The sequence below is a fragment of the Clupea harengus genome, chromosome 20 (assembly GCF_900700415.2).
Source record: "Clupea harengus chromosome 20, Ch_v2.0.2, whole genome shotgun sequence".
Taxonomy (NCBI): Eukaryota; Metazoa; Chordata; class Actinopteri; order Clupeiformes; family Clupeidae; genus Clupea; species Clupea harengus.
This window is the reverse complement of record NC_045171.1, coordinates 23,313,790-23,329,221: the sequence shown is the minus strand read 5'-3', so window position 1 is coordinate 23,329,221 and position 15,432 is coordinate 23,313,790. Positions and strand designations below refer to the sequence as shown.

Here is a 15,432-nt window from a genome sequence, read left to right as displayed (position 1 = left end):
AAAGTAATATTGTCCACGTAGCCTAATAGATACACTCACATTCACTTCCCTACAGACTTTATAGCCTTTTATGACAACATGAGGTTCTTTGACGTCTATGATAAATCATCTTCTTCTTTAAAATATGTCAGAGAACAACGAATATAAAATGAAGCAAAATGGGACGTTGATATTGCCAACGACCACCTGTAGTCGTCAGAACGCCGAAATAGCTCAGTTGGGAGAGCGTTAGACTGAAGATCTAAATGTCCCTGGTTCGATCCCGGGTTTCGGCAGGTTTTGAAAACCTGATGATGCATCGCAAAAAGCTAGCTTCACAGAAAGACCTCACCGTTCACAAGATCTTGAAAAAAGTAGGCCGCTACTTCAGACCATTCAGTCTACAAGGTTGATGGAAACATCTATAATGTAGATTTATATTATATTTATATTTATCTAAGGTTTGTAAAGCTAGGCACATAATAATGCTTCACTAAGAAGCATCTGTTTAACAATCTGTACCAAGAAAAACTAAATCAATATTCTTAAATGCTTTACATTCATGCCTATCTCAGTCTTGATTTCACCATTTCAGCTCACACTAGCAAGTCTTCAATGACATTACCCTGCAGCTAGCAAGCAGTTTGATAGCTGAACTAGATGGTTACCGGTAAGTTAGTGAAGCATTATTATGTGCCTAGCTTTACAAACCTTAGATAAATATAAATATACTATAAATCTACATTATAGATTTTTTATACTAAACTTATATTAACTATCCGGTTTTGTTGACCTGTCATGATCCATTTCAGCTGCGTGGTAGGAATTTAGTTTGACGCTCACTATAACGTTACCTTTCCATCAACCTTGTAGACTGAATGGTCTGAAGTAGCGGCCTACTTTTTTCAAGATCTTGTGAACGGTGAGGTCTTTCTGTGAAGCTTGCTTTTTGCGACGCATCATCAGGTTTTCAAAACCTGCCGAAACCCGGGATCGAACCAGGGACATTTAGATCTTCAGTCTAACGCTCTCCCAACTGAGCTATTTCGGCGTTCTCACGACTACAGGTGGTCGTTGGCAATATCAACGTCCCATTTTGCTTCATTTTATATTCGTTGTTCTCTGACATATTTTAAAGAAGAAGATGATTTATCATAGACGTCAAAGAACCTCATGTTGTCATTAATGGTTCTCCTAACATATTATATGTAGTAGTACTATACTGCTATGTCTCGTGTCGGGAAGAAAAACAGTTTTCATTCATGCCTACCATGCTCGGGTAACTTAATTAGCTCCATTTCACCTCAAGTTAGCCAGTTCACAACTCACTGAGCCATCTATCTTCGTTCACCATTCTGTGGTCAGGTAGCTAAAAACTAAGTGGTTATGGCTGAAATGCAAACATTGAGATGCTCATGCCTATTACCTGTTTTTAATGTACAAACAGATGCCCATCAGAAGTTGCGTAGCTTTTGGAAATGGAATATAGATTTGTATATATAAGTGTATAATTAATTACCTGTAACTACGAATCGTTGTGTTTTCGTTAGCTTAGAATGAGCCCTTTTGTATCTACATAGGGTGCAGGTCCTCTTCCACAGAGTCTGCCATGTTTTTACAGTAGCCCAGAACCCAGTCCATGCATTTACAAATCAGTTTGAGACATCTTTCTCTCCATATGGGGAGGGGGGCGCAATTTATTTCTCATTGTCACATGGGAGACATGAAAAGTGTGGGAATCACTGCTCTATGATAAGGCCATTGGGGACATTTTGCCCTGCAGTCCCTCAATTCAAATGTGTGCTCCATCATATATGACTGAAGTGCTCAAATATAAATGTGCTATTTATATCAATATATATGTAGCAGTTGTTTTGTTTTATTATTATTATTATTATTATCATTATTAATCAGTGAAATCCACTGTGTGATTGAGGAAGTCTGTTTTCAAATACATCATAAAAGTACCCCTCGCAATTCTTGTTTACAACCACCCCAAAGCAATTCGTCCCAGAACCAGGAGATGGCAGCAAAACTCACAGCTATATCTGCTTGCACTTCCACTGTGAGTTGTGTTTCAGTGGTAGGGCATAGAACATGCAACACCCCAATTAGTGTTTTGAGGCTGGAGAACTTACAGCATTTTTCTCTTCAAATAGAAATATTCGTATTCTTATTTAGGCGATGCACTAGTGTATTGGCATAACCAATTAAATGTATAATTGTGGATGAACAACTATAGGCTTAATATTTCTTACAAAACTATGCTATATTTCAATATAATTTAATTCAGGTTTATTTCTCTATATTTAAATCACCTTACTGTCCAGTGCAATGCAATGAATGCATTTATCAGCTCAGGCGTTTCCCTGGGGTTCTCCATGGGACGCTCTTCACCACTTAACCCCTTGTATTGCCCAGGCAGAGTTCACATACAAATCTATACAGCATCGTTATCAACTCACACCCTCTCAGGCTGATCAATGAAACATACAAATCTATACACTATACAGCATCGTTATCCATTCACACCCTCTCAGGCTAATCAATGAAACCTATGCTGTGTTTGCCAATAGATACAGGCTACATTACTCAACGACGTGTATATGTTACTCAACAAGTACATGTTATGCATTAAGTATATGTTGCTCCACAAGTATGTTTTTCAACAAGTATATGTTATTTAACAAGTATATGTTTTTCAACAAGTTTATGTTATTCGACAAGTATATGTTATTCAATAAGTATATGCTATTCAACAAGTATACTGTATGTTACTCAACAAGTATATGTTACTCCACAAGTATATGTTATTCAACAAGTATATGTTACTCCACAAGTATGTGTTATTCTACAAGTATATGTTACTCAACAAGTATATGTTACTCCACAAGTATGTGTTATTCAACAAGTATATGTTACTCTACAAAAACTAAATGACTAATAGTACAGCTGATATGCTATTGAAGCTAGATTGTATTTTTTTTATACTACTGGTTCTTACATGGTTCTACATGACCCTCTGTACCACACTGAAGTTAAGTGTACTGTTTTGACATGTTTCTGTCTTAACAAACCAACGCCCCCCACACCTAGGCCCTCAAACATGGTTCGTTTTGCGTTGTCATAGGACACATGAGCCAGGTCCAAACCTTGCCTTCTCCAGGATGTAACTGTCTATTTAAAAACAGGATATTGTATTGTGCCACGTATACTAAAAGCCTCTGCACTAATACTCTACACAAGTACTATTTCGTTTTTAAAGCGGAGGATTCACAACATACAGTAGCTCATGGTCATGTTCATTTTCAGTTCTGTTTTTTTTTTTTTCATAGTCTATCCTCTCCAAATATGTTTTCAGAGCCTCTTGTTATATGCTTTGTATGAGAAGCAGCTCATTCTGTTGAAGCATTCCTTCATGTCATGTGAGACATATTCAATTGCTCTTATCTGGTATATGGTCCCTGAAGGAGTCAAATGTTTCCTGCTGTCTGGGGTCAAACTAAAGAAAACATAATAGCGGCTCTGCTCTGGTAAATATGGGCTGCCTGGTTGGCTGTCTGTCTGTGAGCTAGCAGTCTAGTAGCTGCTCGGGATGCTGGAGGGAGATTCTTTCCCTGTCATCCTATCCAGGGGAGGATGGGAGGCTGGAAGCCAAGCAGCCCCTTGTGTGGTAACACAACCTCCAGGCCATTGTGAGTGCCCCGTGTAACCTCCACATGCCTGCATTTCACCGGCATCCTCGGCATCTCCTCGGCACGGCCCAGCTTGGCACGGCGCGATGCGTCTCTCTGGACGGCGGGTGAAACGAGATTACCCTGCGGATTGACACATGTCTTGACAGAGCTCGGAGTTTTCTGACTCTCAGAGAACGTAACCCAAGCAGAAGAAAGGAGAACAAGACAGAGCTGAGCTGAGCTTTGCGTCGACTTGCAGTAGCGCAACAGGGGCTGGAAGTAGCACCTGAACCTCTTCTCAGCTTCCCTCACCTCGCCCCGTCCCCGGGTTTAGGAGAGCCGTGTCTATAGAGTCGCCGGGGTTTTATTGGAAACAAAACGCTGATTTATGGAAGACGCGCTCTGACAGTGGAATGGACACGGAGGCGAGACCTGGGAGGACGTGATTTACGACTCCGGGATCGGGTTACTGCTCCATGCTGGTGGAGAGAGTACGGAGAGAAAAGGAGTGAGGGAGATAGAGACAGAGAGAGATAAAGAGAGAGAGAGAGAGAGAGAAGGTGGGGGGAAAGGAGTGAGGAAATGGTAAGGAGAGGCAGACGGAGAGAGAGAGTGAGGGTGTGTATTGTGTGTGTGTGTGTGTGTTTGAGCATGTGTATAATACAAAGAAAGAGGAGAAGAGAGAGGAAAGACAGACAGAGAGAAAAGTGAGAAGGAGGAAAGACACACACACACAGAGAGTGTGAGCAAGACACACACACACACAGAGTGTGAGCGAGACACACACACACACACACACACAGAGTGTGAGCAAGACACACACACACACACAGAGTGTGAGCAAGACACACACACACACAGAGTGTGAGCAAGACACACACACACACACACACAGAGTGTGAGCAAGACACACACACACACACACACACACACACACAGAGTGTGAGCAAGACACACACACACACACACACACACACACACACAGAGTGTGAGCAAGACACACACACACACACAGAGTGTGAGCAAGACACACACACACACAGAGACACCATACAGTCCTCCAGAGACAAAGGCTGTCAGAGTGTGGTGTGCCTCAGGTGTGACTACAGGCAGGTCCAAACCAGAACAGAACAGAACCAGAGGCGGGCGTGAACACGGCCTCCCGGGATTGTTCATGTGTCCAGGAGACCAGTGCAATCCGGGCAACATCCTCCATCAGAGGCATAGTCACGCCCCCAAGAAACCCCTCATTTACCCTTCTGATGGGGTGGGATTGGGGTGGGATTACTGTGTGTGTGTGTGTGTGTGTGTGTGTGTGTGTGTGTGTGTGTGTGTGTGTGTGTGTGTGTGTGAGGGTGGGGGTTGTCGGGGCTGGGGCAGGATGGGGGGGGGGGGGGGCACACCTGCAGCTGAGAAAGCCCTCTTGTTGGGCTGTCAGTGGCCCATTCAGTGCATTGTGTGAGCTTCCAGGATTGAAATTACAGAGGGCGAGCACGCACTCACCACCACGGGACCCCCAGGGGAGAAGGGCCCCGGCCAGCGAGGGACCCGGTGTCAACTGAGCGCGACGCCCTGGAGACAATGTGTCTCCCATCACAGCCCTTATTATGTCATTAGAATCAAATCAGGGTCCTTCTGGTTGGGTTTGTTTGGGTTACAGAGGCTGTTGTCATCTCCCCCTGACCTGTCCATTGTTCTATTGTCTCATTCTGTCTTCTCTAATTCTGTTGCAGATTTGTCTGTTTGTTTTGTATGTGTCGCACTCATGTCAGTGGGGGGAAAAAATGTTCTTCAGGAAAGAGACTGCAGGTAAAGGAAGAATTTAATGCTAACCTCTAATAACCTTAGCGGCTGAGCCGTGCACACCAGACAGACAGAGACGCTTGTCTGTAGGGAAGTTCACTCACTAGCAAATACAAGAGGATCGTGTATAAAATCTGATCCTTTCACTACCAGTCTCAGCACCTTTTTTTATCAGCACATCTATTTCCGTCCTAACTACCAGAATGTACAATGAGCTTCCTTATGTTCTCACGTTCGGTGTTCCCTAACGACAGTGGGGACAATGTGCTCTGTGCCTCTTCTTCTATTAAATGATAGGTGTTGCATCTCTGATGGGAGACATTTGTCATTGACTCTCCCGGGAATGATTACTCCTGGTGTCAAAGGCATTGTGTTGCTGCCATCCAACACTCTCTCAGCCCCAGGGCACGTGGGCTCAAAGTGTTAACATGACACTGCATTAAGCAAGATCACGTAGCGCAGTTCACTCGGTTCACACAGAAAAGAAAAAAAAAAATGCCTTGACTATACACAGTATGATACTGCTGAGCTGTTGTCTGGACTTGATTTATAGGTGAAGCTTCTTGTGTAGGGCTGTGAACAAATGTGCAGACAGTGTGTGTGTGTGTGTGTGTGTGTGTGTGTGTGTGTGTGTGTGTGAGAGAGAGAGATACTGTAGAGAGAGAGCATGAGGAGAATGGCCTGTTGTTTTTCTCCTTCATTGTCTTCTTACTGAGTCTGAAAACAAGGGTAATCTTTGAAACGTGTGTTTACAAACACAGGGGGCAAAAATTCTCTCCACTGTCAGGCACAATGAAAGAACATACACATTCTCCCTTACCTTTTGCCAAAACATGCTCAGAAAGCCATTCATCACAAGAGATTGTGGTGCAAGTCGCGTCTTCTCCAGCAGGTGGCACTACTAACTCAATCTCAGTAATCCATGTCAGGAATCTGGAGACTAAGTAAATGACCATTCGCTTTTGTCGGTATGCATACTAACTCACGCCGTTTTTTTTTCTTTCCAACAGACGTAGGACAGAAAACAGTGTTGGTTATTACAAGCTCGAAAAAAAAACTGCCAGACCTTGACACATAAGTAATGGAGAGCTTTCTTTCGGAGCTGAAGAGAGAAGTGAGTTTCTGGCGAGCTACAATGGCAGATAGTCACATGTTGGCACAAACAACTGTTGAACAATAACTGCGCTTGCTCTCGTTTCTCTGTAGTCATCTGGCTTTACTCCACGTTCCCATTCGTAATGTAGGTCCATAACTTGGTCTGCTGCTTCTGTGCTTCAGTAAAAACAGCCTGTGATCTTCGATTAGACATGTTGCCATTAGGCCCAAGGTAATAAGCTCACCATAATGACACACATAAAATGAAACATAAATTACCGAAGAGTAACACTTAATGCTTCATGTATCTAAACAATCTGTCATCTCTTCAAACCAGCTGGTGTGGTAGTGGGCTTTCAGTAGACAAAGGAATTGAGCTACAAGCTAAACAAAAGCTTGGAAATCCACACAGCTCGGGGTATGGCCAGACACAGCGGGACTGCTGTCAAACTCCCAGCAACCTCCTCAGCTCCGAGCTGAGCGCTACAAAGTCAGAGGCCCTGTACAGCAAGTCAATCACCTATTAATGACCTGCGATAATGAAAGACAGTCGTTGACAATTAAATGCCAGAAAGTGCTGAGGTATGGTCCAGGTAAGTCAGCCTGTATTCTGGGAACTATGAATAGGCCTATGGCTGTTTTTGTGAGGTACAAGAAATCCCGAACAGAGTCAATAGGCTTTTCAGTGAGTGAACAAGGCCAAAGCAAACTTTGTAAGATGTTGTTATTGAAAGATGATTGCTCACGGTGTTAATCCTTAAATGAACGTGCCGCACAGTTTTGAGTCGATCGTGTTTAGTTGAGTAAGTTGTTCTGTTGTTTGGTTCTGATCGATTGACACGAGCTGTGTGACTGTGCACTTAGCATCAGCACCATCACTTCACAGACCAGGCTGTCATTTGCATCGTCTATAATGGATCTGCTTTTTTTGCTGTGCCGGGCTGAGATATCTGATTTTTTATCTTGCTGCTTAAAAAGAATTGTAAGAGAAGAGTCAATACGTTCTCAGTGTAGCCCTCTATTGAGTCTCATCTCGTTCTGCGGTCCATTGGCGTCGGCCTTTCGGCATAGGCCCACCTGACCATGGGAAGCATGTGGTGATTTCTCCTGGTGAGGTTTCATCAGGTTCTCCGTCAGTCAGTTTGATGGTGTCTGCGGACATATACACTCGACACCTGGAATGTCACTCAGGAGGTTAAAACTATAGTAGCACAATTTTGGGGGAAGATTGGAAAAAAAAAACTATTCAGGTAGTAGGTGTGATATTTCAAAATGGCGTCAGACTAAGGTTAAATCCTTTTTCTGTAAATTTGTTGCCTAATAGTGATAGATTTAAAAAAAAAAAAAGGGCCAAAGCCAAATATGTCCTTTTATTGTTTATAATTGACATGAAAATGTGTGCAAATGTCTTAACTTTCATACATCATATAAAAATGTGATTATATAATACATTCGCAAGTATAAGGCCTTTAGTTCCAAATCAGCATATTTCCTCCCCTATCTTTGTGAATGACTACCCCCCTGTTTTGACATCCCTTGCATAGTTCCTTTGTGAATCACATCGCCCTGTTGAAAAACGGCCGTGGTTTATCTAGCTTCGCTGGAGCAGGGAGACATGACGGTGTGTCAGCCATGCAGATTATTAGAGGCTTTTGGGGAGCAGAAGGGCAGGAGGCAGCGCCTGCCTGACTCGCCAAGCCTCTGTGAGCACCCCTGAGAGGCATGCTGCCTGATGACTCAACCCCTCTCCCCCCTCTCTCCCCCCCTCTCAGACATGCATCCGTTACCCATCAGCCCTGGGCCGGAGTCACAGAGGCCAGTGAGCAGGCAGCCTGTAGCCTCTGCTGTGACAGCAGGGTTTTGCTCATATCATAATCTAACGCAGGCCGTGGCAGATCAGTGCTCTCTGGAACGCTCTGTCTCCGCTCCCAGACAAAATATCAAATAAAACTCACTCAGGCCATCTGTGGATCTTATTATTATTATTATTAGGTGTGCTCATGTTATACTTTATCTCTTTATTTACATCTTTTTAAAATCGAGGGGCCTTGGATATACCACCTCACCTTTTCAGCCTTTGACTCCTGCCCTTGAGGACAGAGGTAGTGCCCCCCCCATCCCCCAACCTGCCCCCACCCGGGGCTATTCTTCACTGTCACCTCTCTTTATACGGCGCTGTAAGCACTTCTGCTCCCCCTGAACCCAGTCGCCTTTGTGCTGCAGGTGAAAGCCATTAAACTGGAGAGCAGTGGACCACATTGTTTGAGGTTACGGGGCCGTATACACTGATCTTCATTTTTTACAAGCTCCCCCTCCACACACACACACACACACACTCTCCGTCCCCCTTGATAATGTGGGCCTGAATTAACTACTGATGTCAGAACATTTGAAGGGCTCTAAATTGCTGCCATTGTAGAGACATTGTTTCTAAGTGATGAGAGCTTGAAAAATGAGACAAACACGCACACACATACAAATCTCTCTTTCTTTCTCTCTCTCACACACACACACATACACACACATATATACACATGAACACAGACAGACAGAGAGGCTCCACAGGTCAGGTAGTGACCTTGTGACCCCTGCCCACCCTCTGAATGTGTTTCAGTGTGAGCGTGTGGCGAAACCCTGCCTCAGCATACGCTGGCTGTTAAACTGCAGCTGCTAAATAATACAAGAAGGCTAAGCACAGATGACCACAAAGGACCGGAGCAGAAGCACTATACACGGGCCTTGTCAGACAGGATGAAAACAGACAATGCTCTCTCGGTTTCGATAGGAGTGAACGAGTGAAACCCAAAAGTAGTGAGAGAGACAAAGAGGACAGATGGAATGGAAGCAGGTGGTATTTTTCTCTCTCTCTCATCTTGATCTCACCTCTCCCCCCTTACCCATCTCCCCGGGAGTCATACTGCTCGTAATGTGCCCATTATTGTGCGAGCCATGCAGTAGTGAGTATTGATTTGAGTGTGTGTGTGTGTGTGTGTGTGTGTGTGTGTGTGTGTGTGTGTGTGTGTGTGTGTGTGTGTGTGTGTGTGTGTGTGTGTGTGTGTGTGTGTGAGAGAGAGAGCCTTTTTCTTTCTTTTTTTCCATCTTTTTGGAGCATTACAGGCGTGGGTGAAGTACACGAGCAGGGCAGGTGGCTCTCCTGTAAGTGCTCTGAAATCAGTGTGATCGGTCAAATGGAGGAGCAGGCCCATACACTGAAGTTGGTATTTCAGCTACATTAACACAGTCTGGGGTAGAGCTGTTGGATTGGCCTCAAAATGGCAAACATGGACTTCTGGTTTTTCATGCATTGTGCCTGTAGCTTTCATTGAGAAGCACTCACTCAGTGTACCTTTCGATCCTTGTATACCTTCTCACCATCATACGGTATGTTTGTGAACATATAGATTCATGGTATACAGGTTGATGTTGCTTATATGTTTTCTGTTCTGAATGCTAGAAGAATCAATCTGTCTGTTCATAAACTGAACATTGTTCTGAGGGCAAAGAGCGAGAGAGAAGCGATAAAACATGGGTATTATCCAGAACGAATGTCCACCACGTCACCAGGGGGAATAATAAATGGGGAAGAATGACGTTTAATTTTAAACTTCAGCTTAATTTCTCTGTTCAAATGAAATAGAGCCGACGAGTCATTCAGTAAGGAGCCGGTAATATATTGGGTCTTTGCTCACACTCGTCAGTCTTTTCTCATTACATTAATGTGGCTTCAGACTTAAGGCAAAACCTGACACAGCAGTCCTTTCCCACTGTTCTACATCTGCGAAGCAGTGGTTGATTGATAAGAGATAAACTGATCTATCGTCCGCTGTAGGGAGGGAGGGAAGGAGGAGGAGGAGGCGGAGGAGGAGGAGGAGGAGGAGGAGGAGGTGGGGGTGGGGGAAGAAGTCTGCCTCAGCAGTTTTCTGTCAGGCTGAAACCTAATGAGTGTGACACGCCTCCGCCGGTCATGGAAACCTTAAAGCTCCACCGCCACCAACCTCAGGGTGATGTCTCCATCCGACGGAGTTACCCAGCCCCTCCTGCTCCTCCTGAGAGCTCCTGAGAGCTGGGCCGTGTGGTCCAGAGAGAAGTTGGGTCACATTCCTGCTGCAGGCATCTCATTACCCACATACAGAGACCAGGAAGGCAGTGGGGTCGTGTTCTTGAGTGGCCCTGGGGCCTGCAGTGGGTAGGTGTTCGGTATCTGGAAGAAAGTGGTTTTCTTTTTTTTTTTCCAGTCATGCTACGCTGGACATCACGTATTCCCATTGCACCAATCGGAGCTTTCCTCTTATTTGCGAGGGTTTCATCTGGGTTTCACCAGGGCTCTTGTCTCATCCCCAGTTCCATCCACTCATTGAGAAAGGCTCTGCACTGAGAGATAAGGGCCCTGAGGCGGGATGGCAGCTCTCCAGTCAGGACCTTCTGTGCATGTGTCTGTGTGTGTGTGTGTGTGTGTGTGTCTGTGTGTGTGTGTGTGTGTGTGTGTGTGTGTGTGTCTGTGTGTGTGTCTGTGTGTGTATCTGTGTGTGTGTGTGTGTGTGTGTGTGTGTGTGTGTCTGTGTGTGTGTGTGTGTGTCTGTGTGTGTGTGTGTGTGTGTGTGTGTGTGTGTGAGTGTGTGTGTGTGTGAGTGAGAGAGAGAGAGAGAGAGAGAGTGTGTTTGGTGTGACGGGGTGAGAGAGAGAGAGTGTGTGTGTGTGGGGGGGGGGGGGTGAGAGAGAAAGAGAGTGTGAGAGAGAGTGTGTGTGTGAGAGAGAGAGAGAGAGAGAGATAGAAATACATATATAGAGAGAGAGAGTGTGTGTGTGTGTGTGAGAAAGAGAGAGAGTGAATTGGATGAAAGAGTGCGATAGAGAGGGGGGTAGGAGAGAGAGAGAGAGAGAGAGAGAGAGAGATGGCTCCTGGCAACCTCATTACTGATGTCAGCATGTGTTAGCGTCCTCCCTTAGCCGTGTGTAGTGAGGAAGCACTGCCCCACCCCCACCTCCACCTCCACCCCCACCTCCACCCCCACCTCCACCCCACCCCCACCCTCTCCCCGGCTCCAATGGCCACTCGCGTGAGGGCCGCAAGGAGCACATTCTCCTACACGGACTATTTACCCCGGCAACCAACCACAGGAACAAACACCAGGGACGCGGCAGTGTGATGTCGCAGGACACACACACACACACACACACACACACACACCACAGTGTGGTGTGAGGCGTTCAGAGGACAGAGCGGCGAGGTCCGGGGGGCTCTGCTGTGTCTTGATGTAGAAGCACCTTGAGAGGCTCCAGCTCTTAGGGCGCTCGTTTGATGTTGGGTAAATATCTGCATATGCTAATGAGATGCACATCACAGGGCCCCGGGTACGAATCCTGCTCAAGTTCAAAGACAAAAGAACCTCAAACCATCAGCAAGCATTACCATGCAACTGCAGAGGTTTCTTTTGGAGGGGAATGTTGTTGAAGGCTCACGCGCCGACAGGGGACTCCTGGAAAACACTCCAACTGAGAGGAAAGACATGAAGATCACAAGCTGATTTGGATAGGCACATATTTGAAATATAGCCAATGCATCTAATCACCGCCAAATGAAGAAATAAATCCCAATAAAGTATTAGTAGTTCTTCCTCATAAGTATGTGGCAGTAGATGGATTGGATACTTTCATGTCTGATTCTAAAAGTAGAATCAAGTCATGAAATCTCAGAATGTCTTCAAAGTTTATTGAAGTCCTCTTATCGGTGGAGATCAGCGTTGAAGAGTAAACTGTGAAATTCATGTTTTTCCCAAGTGAACTGTCGCAATCATTCAAAAGTTGTCTCTTACTGGGGTCAGCATGCACTTCATCAAGCTTTTTTTTCCCATTAGCTTAGAGCATTTGTGTCCTTCCCATTGGGAGATAGAGAGCCCCCCCGCTCAGCTCCACTCTGCACCTTGTTTGTATTTTGGCTATCGTTCTTCCTCACAGAGATAGCCTGTGCCTAACCCTGGGAACATAAACAAACAAATCATGTTACAAAGTCAGAGGTGTCCCTATAAAAAAAAAATGGCACAATACGTTTATAGACTATGAATAGTCTCAACATGCCTTATCAGCAGTGTGTTTACCTTGACGAGTCTCTTCCTGTCCCAAGAGGATGTCGTGGATGAAAACAATATGTCTGTGACGGCCATGACAGCTCTGACGTTTTAGCACTGTGTAAAGGGGCAATAGCCAGCACTGGATTTATTGGGAGGAAAATGCAGTGGGCAGGATCTTCAAACAGATAGAGATGGAGAAGTGTACACACATCTCACAAACATTTTTTAAATGGGCATTCATATACTTTCTGTAAGGTAATGCTGTATATACATATATGGCAATGGTAATCCTATATATGTCTAAATGTACAGTTTATTTCTGTAAGGTAATGCTGTATATGCATATATGGTAATGGTAATCCTATATATCTATATATGCACAGTATATGTCTGTAAGGTAATGCTGTATATGTTGCATCGTGTCCATACGTCAAATAGTTGGTGTTAAAGACAAACTATTAACGCAACAGGAACTATTAACTATTATCAGTCAGGACACTGCGCTACTATGAGCGGTTACTTCCTTGAGTGATTTGACTTGGGCAGGAGCAAACTGGGTTTTTAAACAGCGCTGTCATTACCTGCTGCCGACAGCAGACTGCTATGGAAATCCTCAATCACAGAGAAAGCGCTAGTCAGTCACCGAGGCCCCTAAGTCTTAATCCTCGAGAACTCACAGGTGCATAGTCAACACACTGCACAACAAACTCCTTTAATCCAATTTAAAATGTCTTCATTTCAGTCCCTTCGAGAGGAGGTCTTGGGCTTTAATAAGAGCTGTTACGGGAGTTATTATTCCCAATGCTCACTCTTTGTCCAGAGCCAATTTCTGCTTCCTGTATGTGACAGAAAAAATGTGAAGGGGCGGGGGCAGCTGGGGAGTGTGTGTGTGTGTGTGTGTGTGTGTGTGTGTGTGTGTGTTTGAGTGTGTGTGTGTGTTTTTGAGTGTGTGTGTGTTTGTGTGTGTGTGTGTGTGTGAGTGTGTGTGTGTGTGTGTGTGTGTGTGTGTGTGTATGGGGGGGGCAGGGGGGTGACATGATGCCATTTACTGCAGCTTTTCCGCTGCTTGTGAGTTAGTTGGGAAATGAAGACGTAATCACACCCTTGCCTCAGTCCCCTGCTCGTTTCCTCCCCGCCCCCCCCTTCTGCTTTCCAGCCTTAGTTTGGTGTCCTGCTCGCTGTGTTTATGCCTCTCCAGCCTGATAAACAAGAAGCCAGCTCTGTAGCTCACTCGCTCGCTGGACCTGAGGATTGGAGCGAGGCCATGTGGTAATGGAAAAGGCAAAGGCAAAGACCACGGTGGCCCGCCGCGCCTGCGAGGCCCTTTGTTCCTGCCGTCGTCAGCAGAGGGAAGCCAATGACAGCCGGCTCTCAGGGTAATAATTCCAGTGGCTCAAGGGCAGCACACGCCAAGCGCCGCTCATAAATAGTGATGGGCCGTTGTCAGGCCGTCGTCATGAGCCATTTACGAATATGAGGTGTTCAAAAGGGTGGCATGAAATTGCTAATGACCCATTGTATGAGGGCGAAGGCTGAAATGATGACAGAGAAAAGGGAGATGCTTTTAGCGGGGCGTGCGTGTGTGTGTGTGTGTGTGTGTGTGTGTGTGTGTGTGTGTGTGTGTGTGTGCGCGCCCAGGAAAATCAAACTACCTGAACCAAAAAACATTTCCTGAACTGAAAAGATAGATTTTTTTTTTTTTTTTTTTTTTTTTTTTTAAAACTCATTATTCTGAAATACAAAAGCCAGTTTTAGGTCAAAGCCTGACATTTTGCGATGAAAGAATAGCGCGTTTGAAACAGATTTCCGTATCTATGGTACTCATCGTGCTCTACCGCCTCCCCTAAGCCCCGCGTCACCCCTCACATGGATGTCCATCCAACCCAGTGTGAGCAACATGACAGCCTTGGCCCGCCTAAACGGGATTCAATTATTCATTTATTCCGTTTCGCATTCGGTTCCGTCAAATTACCTGACAGATGTCTGTTCCCGAGAGCGTCACGGGCAAAGCAGCTCATTTGAAGGCCAAGCAGCTGTAGCCTAAGCCGTTCACCTCATAACCATGGAGATAAACACTTCAGCGAGCCCTTTGCGTCTGCTGCCAGTGCAGAGTGGGAGAGGAAGAGAGGGGGAATGGGGGGGGAATGGGGAGAGTGACACAGAAAGAGAGGAAGAAAGAGAGGAAGGCGGAGAGAGAGAGAGACAAAACAGCCACATTACAGCTACTACCACATGAAGCCAGTAAAAACAATGTGTGGTAGCTTCACGGGGCGTTTGTAAAGTATGCATTTTACAATGTGTGTCATGACAGTGGCGGGCTGCTTTTGCTTCTGTTCAAGTTTTCTCATTTTGACCTCTCTTATTCTTGCTTGAGTTTCTCTTTTCTCCTTCAGGAAAGTCGATTCAGTGTGGCGTTAAGTGTATTTTCGCCTCGTTAATAATCGATGCACTTACTGTGCATACGTCAATTTTTTTTGTCTTTATTAATATTACATGCACCTATTGTTCACGCACAGTTTACTTGCAGATGCTGCATGTTCTCACCCGGCAGGGCGTGCGTGTGTGTGTGTGTGTGTGTGTGTGTGTGTGTGTGTGTGTTCTCACCCGGCCGAGGCCTCTCAGCGTGCAGCCTGACTCTCGGTGCCACAGGGACAGAGCGAGTCTCTGTTTCGACTGGAATGCCTTTCATCGCTGCTCCTCGTAGCAATATGACTACGAGAGAGGCCTGTTTTTGTGGTGTGTAATTAGAAGCAGCATACGGTGCTCAAAAATGTCTCTGCAGTCATTGAAATCTCTCCTGTGTGCAAAGA

General features: G+C 45.4%; 2 non-coding genes across 2 annotated transcripts; one reads left to right on the top strand and one right to left on the bottom strand.

Annotated features, from left to right (window-relative positions):
- The first annotated feature begins 202 nt into the window (after nucleotides 1–202).
- trnaf-gaa lies at nucleotides 203–275 on the top strand. Its single transcript has one exon. It is a non-coding gene; the product is annotated as a tRNA-Phe (tRNA).
- A 682-nt stretch (nucleotides 276–957) lies between these two features.
- Nucleotides 958–1,030, bottom strand: trnaf-gaa. The gene has a single exon. It is a non-coding gene; the product is annotated as a tRNA-Phe (tRNA).
- Between the last annotated feature and the right edge of the window lie 14,402 nt (nucleotides 1,031–15,432).